At 42.2% G+C, this 15458-nt stretch overlaps 6 non-coding genes and 2 pseudogenes across 6 annotated transcripts; all 8 read left to right on the forward strand.

Annotated features, from left to right (window-relative positions):
- The first annotated feature begins 212 nt into the window (after positions 1–212).
- Positions 213–403, forward strand: LOC141197510 (U2 spliceosomal RNA). Its single transcript, XR_012269761.1, has one exon. It is a non-coding gene; the product is annotated as a U2 spliceosomal RNA (small nuclear RNA).
- Positions 404–1518: 1115 nt separating this feature from the next.
- On the forward strand, positions 1519–1709 carry LOC141197492 (U2 spliceosomal RNA). The gene has a single exon (XR_012269743.1). It is a non-coding gene; the product is annotated as a U2 spliceosomal RNA (small nuclear RNA).
- A 1115-nt stretch (positions 1710–2824) lies between these two features.
- Positions 2825–3015, forward strand: LOC141197301 (U2 spliceosomal RNA). The gene has a single exon (XR_012269556.1). It is a non-coding gene; the product is annotated as a U2 spliceosomal RNA (small nuclear RNA).
- Positions 3016–4130: 1115 nt separating this feature from the next.
- On the forward strand, positions 4131–4321 carry LOC141197497 (U2 spliceosomal RNA). The gene has a single exon (XR_012269748.1). It is a non-coding gene; the product is annotated as a U2 spliceosomal RNA (small nuclear RNA).
- A 1118-nt stretch (positions 4322–5439) lies between these two features.
- LOC141197594 (U2 spliceosomal RNA) lies at positions 5440–5531 on the forward strand (annotated as a pseudogene).
- Positions 5532–6325: 794 nt separating this feature from the next.
- Positions 6326–6514, forward strand: LOC141197568 (U2 spliceosomal RNA). Its single transcript, XR_012269813.1, has one exon. It is a non-coding gene; the product is annotated as a U2 spliceosomal RNA (small nuclear RNA).
- Positions 6515–7633: 1119 nt separating this feature from the next.
- Positions 7634–7824, forward strand: LOC141197291 (U2 spliceosomal RNA). The gene has a single exon (XR_012269547.1). It is a non-coding gene; the product is annotated as a U2 spliceosomal RNA (small nuclear RNA).
- Positions 7825–14208: 6384 nt separating this feature from the next.
- On the forward strand, positions 14209–14434 carry LOC141197557 (U2 spliceosomal RNA; annotated as a pseudogene).
- Positions 14435–15458: the final 1024 nt, after the last annotated feature.

The following is a 15458-nucleotide window of genomic DNA, read 5'->3' on the forward strand; positions in this document are numbered from 1 at the left end:
ACAGCAGGGGGTGAAGGTGCTGTGTTTAAAGAGGTGGAGTTATGCAGATCTAAAACGCGTGGATTGCAGCAGCAGCAAGCCGAAAAGTGCAGGCATGTAAGGGATCTAGAGGTTGACAACATGTCTTCTTAACGGGAGTCCAGGAGCTCATCTCCACAAATGGACTTTTCAGGATCCTTGGGTGGCTCCGTAGTTTGAAACCAATTCTGGTTATCGCTTCTCGGCCTTTTGGCTAAGATCAAGTGTAGTATCTGTTCTTATCAGTTTAATATCTGATACATCCCCTATCTGGGGACCATATATTAAATGGATTTTTAGAACAGGGAGATGGAAAAAGAGCTTGCTCTGTCCACTCCACGCATTGACCTGGTATTGCAGTATCTCCAGGACCGGTGCACCCCTTCTTTAATGCAGTTTCTAAAATCAGAAAGAATTGAATTCAATGTTTTTTGTTCATTTTGCTTGTTTGTCGGATTTTGGGATGGACTCTTTGGCTTTGCTTTTCTTCTCCTCATTGGATTTTTCATGTTCAAAGTTGCAGAAGCCAGATTACAAGCTCATTTTGGTTCAACTTCAGCAACTGTGCATTGCATTGCCATGTAATGTGATGCAATGCTATCTTTCTAGCTCTCCCTTTTTACTTCCTTTTGGATAAACAGACATATTAGGCAAGCATTTTGGAGCTTTCACCTAAATAACTACAGGTGGTGAGATAAGCTGCACAATATAATTGACCTTTCAGTATATTGTTGCACACACACCATCTATTTAGCAAATGCCCTTGTTATCAACAGCAGCCTTTTAAACTCACCTGAGCTAACAGGTATGTGCGCTGGTTACTCTGCTGCGCTTAAAATTTCTTTTTTGGTTTGCTACAATGCCTTTTCTGAAACGTTGTCTCCTTCTGCTGGAACACTGACTTCTTTCATTTAATGCCTGCAGACTATAAAAGAGAACCCAACCCAAAAAGTTTGGTTGATTAGTCTGTGGCATTCTGTTAAACTGTTGCTTATGGCGGTCTCTGTGAGCTTCTCAGCGACATTCAGCCAGCCAGGTATCCTGCCTGCAGTAGATGGAATGTGGCAATGGAACGCTGGCTGCGCGTGTCATAATAGGCTCTGAGCCTTTATATACCTGTGCACAGCAGCAGCCACCTTCAGTCTGCTGCTGGACAGCCAGCAGCAGCAGCAGCAGGAGAGGTATGTAATCAGGAGCCCTCCTGCTAAGGGTAGACAGCTGCTCGTTCCACCCCACCCCCCGCCTTAATTGGTTCTCCTCCCTTCCAACGGTGTTGAGGCGGGTGGGAACAGCAGGGGGTGAAGGTGCTGTGTTTAAAGAGGTGGAGTTATGCAGATCTAAAACGCGTGGATTGCAGCAGCAGCAAGCCGAAAAGTGCAGGCATGTAAGGGATCTAGAGGTTGACAACATGTCTTCTTAACGGGAGTCCAGGAGCTCATCTCCACAAATGGACTTTTCAGGATCCTTGGGTGGCTCCGTAGTTTGAAACCAATTCTGGTTATCGCTTCTCGGCCTTTTGGCTAAGATCAAGTGTAGTATCTGTTCTTATCAGTTTAATATCTGATACGTTCCCTATCTGGGGACCATATATTAAATGGATTTTTAGAACAGGGAGATGGAAAAAGAGCTTGCTCTGTCCACTCCACGCATTGACCTGGTATTGCAGTATCTCCAGGACCGGTGCACCCCTTCTTTAATGCAGTTTCTAAAATCAGAAAGAATTGAATTCAATGTTTTTTGTTCATTTTGCTTGTTTGTCGGATTTTGGGATGGACTCTTTGGCTTTGCTTTTCTTCTCCTCATTGGATTTTTCATGTTCAAAGTTGCAGAAGCCAGATTACAAGCTCATTTTGGTTCAACTTCAGCAACTGTGCATTGCATTGCCATGTAATGTGATGCAATGCTATCTTTCTAGCTCTCCCTTTTTACTTCCTTTTGGATAAACAGACATATTAGGCAAGCATTTTGGAGCTTTCACCTAAATAACTACAGGTGGTGAGATAAGCTGCACAATATAATTGACCTTTCAGTATATTGTTGCACACACACCATCTATTTAGCAAATGCCCTTGTTATCAACAGCAGCCTTTTAAACTCACCTGAGCTAACAGGTATGTGCGCTGGTTACTCTGCTGCGCTTAAAATTTCTTTTTTGGTTTGCTACAATGCCTTTTCTGAAACGTTGTCTCCTTCTGCTGGAACACTGACTTCTTTCATTTAATGCCTGCAGACTATAAAAGAGAACCCAACCCAAAAAGTTTGGTTGATTAGTCTGTGGCATTCTGTTAAACTGTTGCTTATGGCGGTCTCTGTGAGCTTCTCAGCGACATTCAGCCAGCCAGGTATCCTGTCTGCAGTAGATGGAATGTGGCAATGGAACGCTGGCTGCGCGTGTCATAATAGGCTCTGAGCCTTTATATACCTGTGCACAGCAGCAGCCACCTTCAGTCTGCTGCTGGACAGCCAGCAGCAGCAGCAGCAGGAGAGGTATGTAATCAGGAGCCCTCCTGCTAAGGGTAGACAGCTGCTCGTTCCACCCCACCCCCCGCCTTAATTGGTTCTCCTCCCTTCCAACGGTGTTGAGGCGGGTGGGAACAGCAGGGGGTGAAGGTGCTGTGTTTAAAGAGGTGGAGTTATGCAGATCTAAAACGCGTGGATTGCAGCAGCAGCAAGCCGAAAAGTGCAGGCATGTAAGGGATCTAGAGGTTGACAACATGTCTTCTTAACGGGAGTCCAGGAGCTCATCTCCACAAATGGACTTTTCAGGATCCTTGGGTGGCTCCGTAGTTTGAAACCAATTCTGGTTATCGCTTCTCGGCCTTTTGGCTAAGATCAAGTGTAGTATCTGTTCTTATCAGTTTAATATCTGATACGTCCCCTATCTGGGGACCATATATTAAATGGATTTTTAGAACAGGGAGATGGAAAAAGAGCTTGCTCTGTCCACTCCACGCATTGACCTGGTATTGCAGTATCTCCAGGACCGGTGCACCCCTTCTTTAATGCAGTTTCTAAAATCAGAAAGAATTGAATTCAATGTTTTTTGTTCATTTTGCTTGTTTGTCGGATTTTGGGATGGACTCTTTGGCTTTGCTTTTCTTCTCCTCATTGGATTTTTCATGTTCAAAGTTGCAGAAGCCAGATTACAAGCTCATTTTGGTTCAACTTCAGCAACTGTGCATTGCATTGCCATGTAATGTGATGCAATGCTATCTTTCTAGCTCTCCCTTTTTACTTCCTTTTGGATAAACAGACATATTAGGCAAGCATTTTGGAGCTTTCACCTAAATAACTACAGGTGGTGAGATAAGCTGCACAATATAATTGACCTTTCAGTATATTGTTGCACACACACCATCTATTTAGCAAATGCCCTTGTTATCAACAGCAGCCTTTTAAACTCACCTGAGCTAACAGGTATGTGCGCTGGTTACTCTGCTGCGCTTAAAATTTCTTTTTTGGTTTGCTACAATGCCTTTTCTGAAACGTTGTCTCCTTCTGCTGGAACACTGACTTCTTTCATTTAATGCCTGCAGACTATAAAAGAGAACCCAACCCAAAAAGTTTGGTTGATTAGTCTGTGGCATTCTGTTAAACTGTTGCTTATGGCGGTCTCTGTGAGCTTCTCAGCGACATTCAGCCAGCCAGGTATCCTGCCTGCAGTAGATGGAATGTGGCAATGGAACGCTGGCTGCGCGTGTCATAATAGGCTCTGAGCCTTTATATACCTGTGCACAGCAGCAGCCACCTTCAGTCTGCTGCTGGACAGCCAGCAGCAGCAGCAGCAGGAGAGGTATGTAATCAGGAGCCCTCCTGCTAAGGGTAGACAGCTGCTCGTTCCACCCCACCCCCCGCCTTAATTGGTTCTCCTCCCTTCCAACGGTGTTGAGGCGGGTGGGAACAGCAGGGGGTGAAGGTGCTGTGTTTAAAGAGGTGGAGTTATGCAGATCTAAAACGCGTGGATTGCAGCAGCAGCAAGCCGAAAAGTGCAGGCATGTAAGGGATCTAGAGGTTGACAACATGTCTTCTTAACGGGAGTCCAGGAGCTCATCTCCACAAATGGACTTTTCAGGATCCTTGGGTGGCTCCGTAGTTTGAAACCAATTCTGGTTATCGCTTCTCGGCCTTTTGGCTAAGATCAAGTGTAGTATCTGTTCTTATCAGTTTAATATCTGATACGTCCCCTATCTGGGGACCATATATTAAATGGATTTTTAGAACAGGGAGATGGAAAAAGAGCTTGCTCTGTCCACTCCACGCATTGACTTGGTATTGCAGTATCTCCAGGACCGGTGCACCCCTTCTTTAATGCAGTTTCTAAAATCAGAAAGAATTGAATTCAATGTTTTTTGTTCATTTTGCTTGTTTGTCGGATTTTGGGATGGACTCTTTGGCTTTGCTTTTCTTCTCCTCATTGGATTTTTCATGTTCAAAGTTGCAGAAGCCAGATTACAAGCTCATTTTGGTTTAACTTCAGCAACTGTGCATTGCATTGCCATGTAATGTGATGCAGTGCTATCTTTCTAGCTCTCCCTTTTTACTTCCTTTTGGATAAACAGACATATTAGGCAAGCATTTTGGAGCTTTCACCTAAATAACTACAGGTGGTGAGATAAGCTGCACAATATAATTGACCTTTCAGTATATTGTTGCACACACACCATCTATTTAGCAAAAGCCCTTGTTATAAACAGCAGCCTTTTAAACTCACCTGAGCTAACAGGTATGTGCGCTGGTTACTCTGCTGCGCTTAAAATTTCTTTTTTGGTTTGCTACAATGCCTTTTCTGAAACGTTGTCTCCTTCTGCTGGAACACTGACTTCTTTCATTTAATGCCTGCAGACTATAAAAGAGAACCCAACCCAAAAAGTTTGGTTGATTAGTCTGTGGCATTCTGTTAAACTGTTGCTTATGGCGGTCTCTGTGAGCTTCTCAGCGACATTCAGCCAGCCAGGTATCCTGCCTGCAGTAGATGGAATGTGGCAATGGAACGCTGGCTGCGCGTGTCATAATAGGCTCTGAGCCTTTATATACCTGTGCACAGCAGCAGCCACCTTCAGTCTGCTGCTGGACAGCCAGCAGCAGCAGCAGCAGCAGGAGAGGTATGTAATCAGGAGCCCTCCTGCTAAGGGTAGACAGCTGCTCGTTCCACCCCACCCCCCGCCTTAATTGGTTCTCCTCCCTTCCAACGGTGTTGAGGCGGGTGGGAACAGCAGGGGGTGAAGGTGCTGTGTTTAAAGAGGTGGAGTTATGCAGATCTAAAACGCGTGGATTGCAGCAGCAGCAAGCCGAAAAGTGCAGGCATGTAAGGGATCTAGAGGTTGACAACATGTCTTCTTAACGGGAGTCCAGGAGCTCATCTCCACAAATGGACTTTTCAGGATCCTTGGGTGGCTCCGTAGTTTGAAACCAATTCTGGTTATCGCTTCTCGGCCTTTTGGCTAAGATCAAGTGTAGTATCTTTCGAAAAGGTGGTTTTGGATGTTGGCCGCCCTAGTAGATTGATACATTATGCACACTGGGGTTTAGGCGCTTGTTAGTACGCCAGGTGGCTAATATAGTCATCTGGTGGAAAGCATGGCCCCCCAGGATCGACGCCATTGGGCCGGGGAAGATCGAAAGCCCGAAGTGTGAAGTGCCCCAGGAGTGGTGACCCTGGGGTGCCTTAACTCACTGGGATTGGGAACCCCACTTGAGTTTATGGCACATTTGCACAAGCACTTCAAATTTTCTTTCTTCGCACACACCCTTATTCCGGGCCTTCTGGCCTTAGGATGGGGAATTTTTCAATTCCCGGTCGAAGGTCCGGGCAGTATTATACTGTGAAACCTTCACTATTTATTTAATTTCTTTGTCACTGTGTGTCCGCTTATTCACGTGTGTCACGTCCTACTAGGATTTTGTCGGGATGCGGTTCCCTTACGGGTTCCTCTCTTGGCAGGTCTAGGGGGGGAGTGTGTGGCCATCAGGTTCCGCTCCCCCCTGAACCCCCCTGGCTCTCCTCTTTCGGGAGGAGAGCGTTGTTGGCTCCCCTCTTCCGGGAGGGGAGCACAGTCTTTGGCTCCCAGTGCCTTGCTCGGGTGAGAACTCGGGCAGGTGCTGGGGGTAAGATTGGGTCGCCTCTGGCTTCGGCTGGAGGTGGCTTTTTGTCCCTGTTCCTCGCTGTGGCCTTTTGGCTCGGAGGGATGGGGAATGGTTTGGGGGACCCTTCTCCTTTTGGAGAGGGTTTCAAGAAGACCAGCATCCTAGTGCACTTTTTTTGTGGCACTTGTCACTTTTTTAAGCGCACTCGGGTTTTGTACACGAATTCGGGCTTTCAAAAAAAAAAAAAAAAAAAAAAAAATCTGTTCTTATCAGTTTAATATCTGATACGTCCCCTATCTGGGGACCATATATTAAATGGATTTTTAGAACAGGGAGATGGAAAAAGAGCTTGCTCTGTCCACTCCACGCATTGACCTGGTATTGCAGTATCTCCAGGACCAGTGCACCCCTTCTTTAATGCAGTTTCTAAAATCAGAAAGAATTGAATTCAATGTTTTTTGTTCATTTTGCTTGTTTGTCGGATTTTGGGATGGACTCTTTGGCTTTGCTTTTCTTCTCCTCATTGGATTTTTCATGTTCAAAGTTGCAGAAGCCAGATTACAAGCTCATTTTGGTTCAACTTCAGCAACTGTGCATTGCATTGCCATGTAATGTGATGCAATGCTATCTTTCTAGCTCTCCCTTTTTACTTCCTTTTGGATAAACAGACATATTAGGCAAGCATTTTGGAGCTTTCACCTAAATAACTACAGGTGGTGAGATAAGCTGCACAATATAATTGACCTTTCAGTATATTGTTGCACACACACCATCTATTTAGCAAATGCCCTTGTTATCAACAGCAGCCTTTTAAACTCACCTGAGCTAACAGGTATGTGCGCTGGTTACTCTGCTGCGCTTAAAATTTCTTTTTTGGTTTGCTACAATGCCTTTTCTGAAACGTTGTCTCCTTCTGCTGGAACACTGACTTCTTTCATTTAATGCCTGCAGACTATAAAAGAGAACCCAACCCCAAAAAGTTTGGTTGATTAGTCTGTGGCATTCTGTTAAACTGTTGCTTATGGCGGTCTCTGTGAGCTTCTCAGCGACATTCAGCCAGCCAGGTATCCTGCCTGCAGTAGATGGAATGTGGCAATGGAACGCTGGCTGCGCGTGTCATAATAGGCTCTGAGCCTTTATATACCTGTGCACAGCAGCAGCCACCTTCAGTCTGCTGCTGGACAGCCAGCAGCAGCAGCAGCAGCAGGAGAGGTATGTAATCAGGAGCCCTCCTGCTAAGTGTAGACAGCTGCTCGTTCCACCCCACCCCCCGCCTTAATTGGTTCTCCTCCCTTCCAACGGTGTTGAGGCGGGTGGGAACAGCAGGGGGTGAAGGTGCTGTGTTTAAAGAGGTGGAGTTATGCAGATCTAAAACGCGTGGATTGCAGCAGCAGCAAGCCGAAAAGTGCAGGCATGTAAGGGATCTAGAGGTTGACAACATGTCTTCTTAACGGGAGTCCAGGAGCTCATCTCCACAAATGGACTTTTCAGGATCCTTGGGTGGCTCCGTAGTTTGAAACCAATTCTGGTTATCGCTTCTCGGCCTTTTGGCTAAGATCAAGTGTAGTATCTGTTCTTATCAGTTTAATATCTGATACGTCCCCTATCTGGGGACCATATATTAAATGGATTTTTAGAACAGGGAGATGGAAAAAGAGCTTGCTCTGTCCACTCCACGCATTGACCTGGTATTGCAGTATCTCCAGGACCAGTGCACCCCTTCTTTAATGCAGTTTCTAAAATCAGAAAGAATTGAATTCAATGTTTTTTGTTCATTTTGCTTGTTTGTCGGATTTTGGGATGGACTCTTTGGCTTTGCTTTTCTTCTCCTCATTGGATTTTTCATGTTCAAAGTTGCAGAAGCCAGATTACAAGCTCATTTTGGTTCAACTTCAGCAACTGTGCATTGCATTGCCATGTAATGTGATGCAATGCTATCTTTCTAGCTCTCCCTTTTTACTTCCTTTTGGATAAACAGACATATTAGGCAAGCATTTTGGAGCTTTCACCTAAATAACTACAGGTGGTGAGATAAGCTGCACAATATAATTGACCTTTCAGTATATTGTTGCACACACACCATCTATTTAGCAAATGCCCTTGTTATCAACAGCAGCCTTTTAAACTCACCTGAGCTAACAGGTATGTGCGCTGGTTACTCTGCTGCGCTTAAAATTTCTTTTTTGGTTTGCTACAATGCCTTTTCTGAAACGTTGTCTCCTTCTGCTGGAACACTGACTTCTTTCATTTAATGCCTGCAGACTATAAAAGAGAACCCAACCCAAAAAGTTTGGTTGATTAGTCTGTGGCATTCTGTTAAACTGTTGCTTATGGCGGTCTCTGTGAGCTTCTCAGCGACATTCAGCCAGCCAGGTATCCTGCCTGCAGTAGATGGAATGTGGCAATGGAACGCTGGCTGCGCGTGTCATAATAGGCTCTGAGCCTTTATATACCTGTGCACAGCAGCAGCCACCTTCAGTCTGCTGCTGGACAGCCAGCAGCAGCAGCAGCAGGAGAGGTATGTAATCAGGAGCCCTCCTGCTAAGGGTAGACAGCTGCTCGTTCCACCCCACCCCCCGCCTTAATTGGTTCTCCTCCCTTCCAACGGTGTTGAGGCGGGTGGGAACAGCAGGGGGTGAAGGTGCTGTGTTTAAAGAGGTGGAGTTATGCAGATCTAAAACGCGTGGATTGCAGCAGCAGCAAGCCGAAAAGTGCAGGCATGTAAGGGATCTAGAGGTTGACAACATGTCTTCTTAACGGGAGTCCAGGAGCTCATCTCCACAAATGGACTTTTCAGGATCCTTGGGTGGCTCCGTAGTTTGAAACCAATTCTGGTTATCGCTTCTCGGCCTTTTGGCACGATCTGTAGTGGGTTGTGACATTGGGCTGAAGGTTACTGTGGTGGCAGAACCGATTCTTGGCCTTTGGAGATATCCAGTGCTGCTTTTGGGAATCGGTGCTAAAGCTGCAGTGCCTTTTCTTTGCGGAGGACGGTGTGTTGGAGGGAGGACGAACTTCATGGAGGCTGCGATCCGTGTGTGATATTTTCCTTGGTATCTGGAAAAGAAGAGGAAAATCATGGAGACAAGGAGAAACCCTGGAGGAAGGAAGGAGAATCAAGCAAGCAACCCGAATGATTATTTCTCGGAGGAGCATCCGCTGAAGGACACCATCAGGTTCGTGGTTGCTCCTGACCACCGGCAGGTGAAAGATTCTCAATTTATTTTCAATGTTATTTGTAAGCTCTTGAAGATCGACAAGGAGCATCTTTTTTGCTTTCAATCTTTTTTTTCTCGAGGACTTTATGATGTTACGCTTAATAAAGCCTCGCAGTGTGAAAGTGCCTACGCTCTTTATGAAGTAAATAAAGAGAAGGTAGAGCTGGAGGGGGTGAAAGTAATCCCCTCTTTTCAGTTTTCAATGAAAGTACTGACGATTCATTTGTTTAGTCCATTTATTACAGACTCTGAGGTTGAAAGTTACCTATCAATGTATTGTGACAAAATCATCCCTAAGAGACGCGGGGAAACACAGTTTGGAGTGTGGAACGGGAAACGTGTGTATGTGGTATCATTTAGGAAGAACCCGAATGAGGAGGGGGGCGTGTCCAGACCTCCGCCGCAGGTTTATATCAACCATAGCCGCGGTTATTTATTCTTCCCAGGGATGCCACACTACTGCCGTGTGTGTAAAAAATATGGACATCTGGATGCAGAATGTAACAAGTGTTTTAGTTGCATGGGTACTCCTCACCAGATGGATGAGTGCCCTAAAAATAAGAAAAAGGATGTAGAGGAGATGGACACATCGCCTGAAGAACAGCAACAAGAAGCTAAAGACGATGTGGAAGCAGGCATTGCTGCTGAAGAGGAAAAAGGGGAAGAGGAGAAAGAAAGGAGTGAGAAGGAGGAGACAGAAAGAAAGAGAAAAGAGGAAGAGGAGGGACGGGCAATGAAGGAGAAGAAGAAGGAGGAACGGGTTAAAAAATCACAAGAAGAAGAGGAAAGGAAGTTGGAAGAAAGGAAGAGAAAGAAGGAAGAGGAAAAACAGAAGAGGATAGAGGACATAGAAAAAAGGGCCATGGAGATAAAGAAACAGATGGAAAGGAAAAAGAGAGAAGAGCAGAAGAAAGAAGATAAGAAGAAAGAAGATAAGAATGAAAAGAAGAAGATAGAAGAACAGAAGAAAGAAGATCAGAAGAGAGAAGAGAAGAGTCAAATGTTGCAAGAAATTTCTCCACTAAGTAAAGGGAGTAGTTGTGGAGGGGAAAGTGATATTCCAGAAGTAGTGGAGTCCACTCCTACTAATTCCCTGTCGCAGAGCTTACCTTGCGCGCAGGTACAAATGGACTGCACAGAAAAATCTCTAAAAAGAAGTGTGGATAGAAGTGATAATGAAGGAATACCATGTGGTGGGAAAGTAAAGGCATTAGAAGCAACAAGTCTGCTGGGGAGTGTGTCATCTTCGGATGTATCAGATCTGGAGGTAGACCCATCTTCTCCGGCAGTAGAGAATGAGGGCGGAGGGAAGAGCCCTGCACTAAATGTTAGAAGATGATCCGCTCAATGTCCCTGAATGTTCAGGGGTTTAACGACCTATATAAGAGAACTGCTTTATATGATTTTTTAAATAATGAAAATATTGATTTTATCTTTCTACAAGAATGTAATTTGACAAAAAAAATAAGCTATGAATATTTACAGGGTATATGGAAGGGTAACTTATGCTTTTCTGGTGGGAACGAGTCAAAAAGTGATGGTGTGGGGTTTTTATGCTCTAAAGATTGGGAGATTGTAAATTATGAAGAGATATACCCTGGGAGGATTTTAAGAATTGATGTGCAGAAAAATGGGAAGAAAGTGAGGTGTTTTAATGTGTATGCAAATGCAGAAAAAGCCTTGAGATTACATTTGTTTGAACTGTTGCAGCTGTTTTTACCTGGAGTAGATCCATTAGTTTTAGGTGGGGATTTTAATTGTCATTTAAAAAATGTAAAAGATGGGTCAGCTTCATGTCTTAGAAATATTTTAGCAGCTTTTAATCTTAAAGATACATGGGCATTAGATGGACAAAAAAAGGAGCATGAAGTCACTTGGGTGGGGAGAGGTGTTTCATCCAGAATAGATTATATTTTTATATCTCAAGCCCTAACATGCTCAGGTTTTAAAACGCATTCAACACCTTTTTCAGATCATAAAATAATAGAATGTAGTTTTAAAATAGAATCAGATGTGGATAAAAGACCGTCACACTGGAAATTTAATGTATCCCTACTACAAGACGAGGTGGTTATGGAAGGTTTTAAAAAGCTGTATGAAAAACTGAAGCTAAAAAAAACGTTTTTTAAATCTATTTTTAATTGGTGGGATTTTGTCAAGAAGGAGGTAAAAATATTTTTTATTAAAGAAGGAAAGAAGAAAGCTGCTGCAAAACGTATTTTTTATAATGATCTTAATGCTAAACTGCAATGTTTTTTTCACCTCGAAAATAACGGATGTGATCTGCAGGAGGCGATCCGAACAACAAAAGAAAAGATCCAAAACTGCCTGAAAGAAAAAGGTAAAGAAATTATTTTTAATTCCCGAGTAAAAGTTTTAGACGAGGATGAAAAATGCACAAAATTCTTTTTTAAAAAAATATGTGACAAGAAGGATTATATGAAGGTTTTGGAAGGAGAAACAAGTTTGGAGGGGAAGAAGATGAAAGCAAAAGAATTTTATGATGATTTATTTTCTGTTAAAAACACGGATGTGTCTCTAAAAAAACATTTTTTAGAAGGACTGGAAAAAAATTTTAATGCGGAAGATAAATCTTTTTTAATAGGGAATTTTACTAAAGAGGAAGTTTTTAATACAATTAATACGCTACAAAATAACAAAACGCCAGGAGCAGATGGACTACCTGTTGAATTTTACAAGTGTTTATGGGAGATCATGGGTGAGGATTTTTATGAAGTAATTTTAGAAGCAGAAGCATCTTTTAGTGTCCCAGAGTCGTGGTGGGAGGGTCTTATTGTTTTATTATTTAAGAAAGGAAATAAAGAACTGATTAAAAATTGGAGACCAATAACCCTTTTAAATACGGACTGTAAGGTATATGCAAAGTTACTAGCAAATAGATTAAAAAAGGTAATCGGCTCAGTAATAGAAGTGGATCAGACGTGTGCAGTGCCAAATCGGAGAATCAGCGACTCATTGATTTTAATCAGGGATGTTTTATGGGATGTTTTAGACAGAAAACAAAAGCTTGCTCTAATTACTTTGGATTTTGAAAAAGCGTACGATAGAGTTGCCCATGATTTTTTATTTGCAGTTTTAGAGAAAATGGGATGCCCGGATGTTTTTAGCAAACGTATTAAATCTCTTTACAAATCATGTTTTAGCAAAATATCTATTAATGGTTTTTTATCTGATAATGTAAAAATAAACTGTGGCGTTAAACAGGGGTGTCCCTTATCCCCTATTCTTTTTATTTGTGCAATTGAACCACTTTTAGCAGCTTTTAGGAGAGATAAGGTAATCAATGGTTTTTTTATTCCCGGGAGTTGCAATGAACAAGTTAAAGTGGTGGCATATATGGATGATGTGACGGTTTTAGTTAAAGACACTAGAAGCATGAACAGAGCCATAAGAACAGTGGATTGGTTTGGGGGCGCATCGGGTTTTAAAATTAACATGGAAAAATCTGGTATTTTAACTGTTGGTGATTTTATTGTAGATTCTGAGTGTAAATTAACAAGAATGAATGAAGTAAAAATTTTAGGTATTTATTTCTCAGAGTCAGGTGGTAATGTAAGAAATTGGGAGTCTCTGCTGGAAAGAGTTAAGAAAAAGATTACTTTCTGGCAGTTGAGAGATCTTACCCTGGAAGGAAAAATTTTAATTATTAGACAGGTTTTACTCCCAATGTTTTTATATGTCTCAACAGTTTTTATCCCCCAAAATAATATCATGAAGAGAGTTATTAAGGTATGTTTTAATTTTTTATGGAGATCCAAGATGGAAAGAGTAAAGAGAGAGGAGATATATAAATCAAAGAAAAAAGGTGGGAAAGGTTTTCCGGATATTAGGTCCTTTTTATATGCAAAGTATGTAGCGAACTGTGTATGCACTTTATTAGGACCAGGCTCTAAGCTAAAGTTGTTTTCTATATATAATTTAGGTTTCTATATTAGAAATTATAAATGGTTGGAGATGTCTCTAAATAGGCCTTATAGGTTTTTACCTCCAGGAAATTATATTGTTTTAGGAAAAATTTTAAGAGATTTTAAACTTAAGATGGTCGAAATAAATGTTCTTAAATGCCATAAAAAAATCCTAAAAATCCTGGAAGAGAGAATAGGTATCAGTCCTGTGGAACATTTTTCATTCAAAATTGTGGAAAGAATCTGGATGAATGTAAATTATAGTGTGTTATCTAATGAACACAGGGATTTACTCTGGTGTATAGTAAAAGACTGCCTGCCAACCCGTGAGTTCCAACACAGGCGTGGGTTGGTAAGATCTGAAGTGTGCCCAAGATCCAGGTGTGGGAATAGTGAAACACCCATGCACATCTTCTGGAATTGTAATTTTGCACAGACAATATGGAGGAAAGTGTGCAATATAGTGAGAGCTGTGAGTACTGTTAATTTTTTGGATTTTAACAGAGTATTTTATGGGATGGGGATAAGAGAGGAGGATTTTAAAATTGTATGGATTATTATTGCATGTGTGAAGGCGGCATTGTGGAAAGCAAGGAACATTTTAGTGTTTAAACATAAGGAAGTAACAGTCGACCAGTGTATTAAATTATGTCTAAGTTATTTGTACATGTATTTCTGGAGGGACAAAATGACGCTTGGCAAGGTGAAAGCAAATGAGAAATGGAAACAATGTAAATGGAATGAACTTACCTTGTAAGATTTGATTTTTTGAAAACCTGTGGAAAAACAAAAAAAGAAGAACAAAAACAAACAAAAAAAAATAGCCAAAACTATATAATTTTTAAAAAAAAAAAAAAAGAGGGAAAAAATAAATAAATATATATATATAAAAGAAAAAGAAAATAAAAGATTTGGAGAAGTATTAAAATTGTTAGAATGCACGATGATGGATTTGAGTCTTCTTATCTTTTTGTTGATTCCAAGACTTTGTAATCTGAGTGTAAAAAAAAAAAAAAAAAAAAAAAAAAAAAAAAATCTGTTCTTATCAGTTTAATATCTGATACGTCCCCTATCTGGGGACCATATATTAAATGGATTTTTAGAACAGGGAGATGGAAAAAGAGCTTGCTCTGTCCACTCCACGCATTGACCTGGTATTGCAGTATCTCCAGGACCGGTGCACCCCTTCTTTAATGCAGTTTCTAAAATCAGAAAGAATTGAATTCAATGTTTTTTGTTCATTTTGCTTGTTTGTCGGATTTTGGGATGGACTCTTTGGCTTTGCTTTTCTTCTACTCATTGGATTTTTCATGTTCAAAGTTGCAGAAGCCAGATTACAAGCTCATTTTGGTTCAACTTCAGCAACTGTGCATTGCATTGCCATGTAATGTGATGCAATGCTATCTTTCTAGCTCTCCCTTTTTACTTCCTTTTGGATAAACAGACATATTAGGCAAGCATTTTGGAGCTTTCACCTAAATAACTACAGGTGGTGAGATAAGCTGCACAATATAATTGACCTTTCAGTATATTGTTGCACACACACCATCTATTTAGCAAATGCCCTTGTTATCAACAGCAGCCTTTTAAACTCACCTGAGCTAACAGGTATGTGCGCTGGTTACTCTGCTGCGCTTAAAATTTCTTTTTTGGTTTGCTACAATGCCTTTTCTGAAACGTTGTCTCCTTCTGCTGGAACACTGACTTCTTTCATTTAATGCCTGCAGACTATAAAAGAGAACCCAACCCAAAAAGTTTGGTTGATTAGTCTGTGGCATTCTGTTAAACTGTTGCTTATGGCGGTCTCTGTGAGCTTCTCAGCGACATTCAGCCAGCCAGGTATCCTGCCTGCAGTAGATGGAATGTGGCAATGGAACGCTGGCTGCGCGTGTCATAATAGGCTCTGAGCCTTTATATACCTGTGCACAGCAGCAGCCACCTTCAGTCTGCTGCTGGACAGCCAGCAGCAGCAGCAGCAGGAGAGGTATGTAATCAGGAGCCCTCCTGCTAAGGGTAGACAGCTGCTCGTTCCACCCCACCCCCCGCCTTAATTGGTTCTCCTCCCTTCCAATGGTGTTGAGGCGGGTGGGAACAGCAGGGGGTGAAGGTGCTGTGTTTAAAGAGGTGGAGTTATGCAGATCTAAAACGCGTGGATTGCAGCAGCAGCAAGCCGAAAAGTGCAGGCATGTAAGGGATCTAGAGGTTGACAACA

This window comes from Phyllobates terribilis, unplaced genomic scaffold (assembly GCF_046119375.1).
Source record: "Phyllobates terribilis strain yellow unplaced genomic scaffold, ASM4611937v1 Scaffold_84__1_contigs__length_6523798, whole genome shotgun sequence".
Classification (NCBI taxonomy): Eukaryota; Metazoa; Chordata; class Amphibia; order Anura; family Dendrobatidae; genus Phyllobates; species Phyllobates terribilis.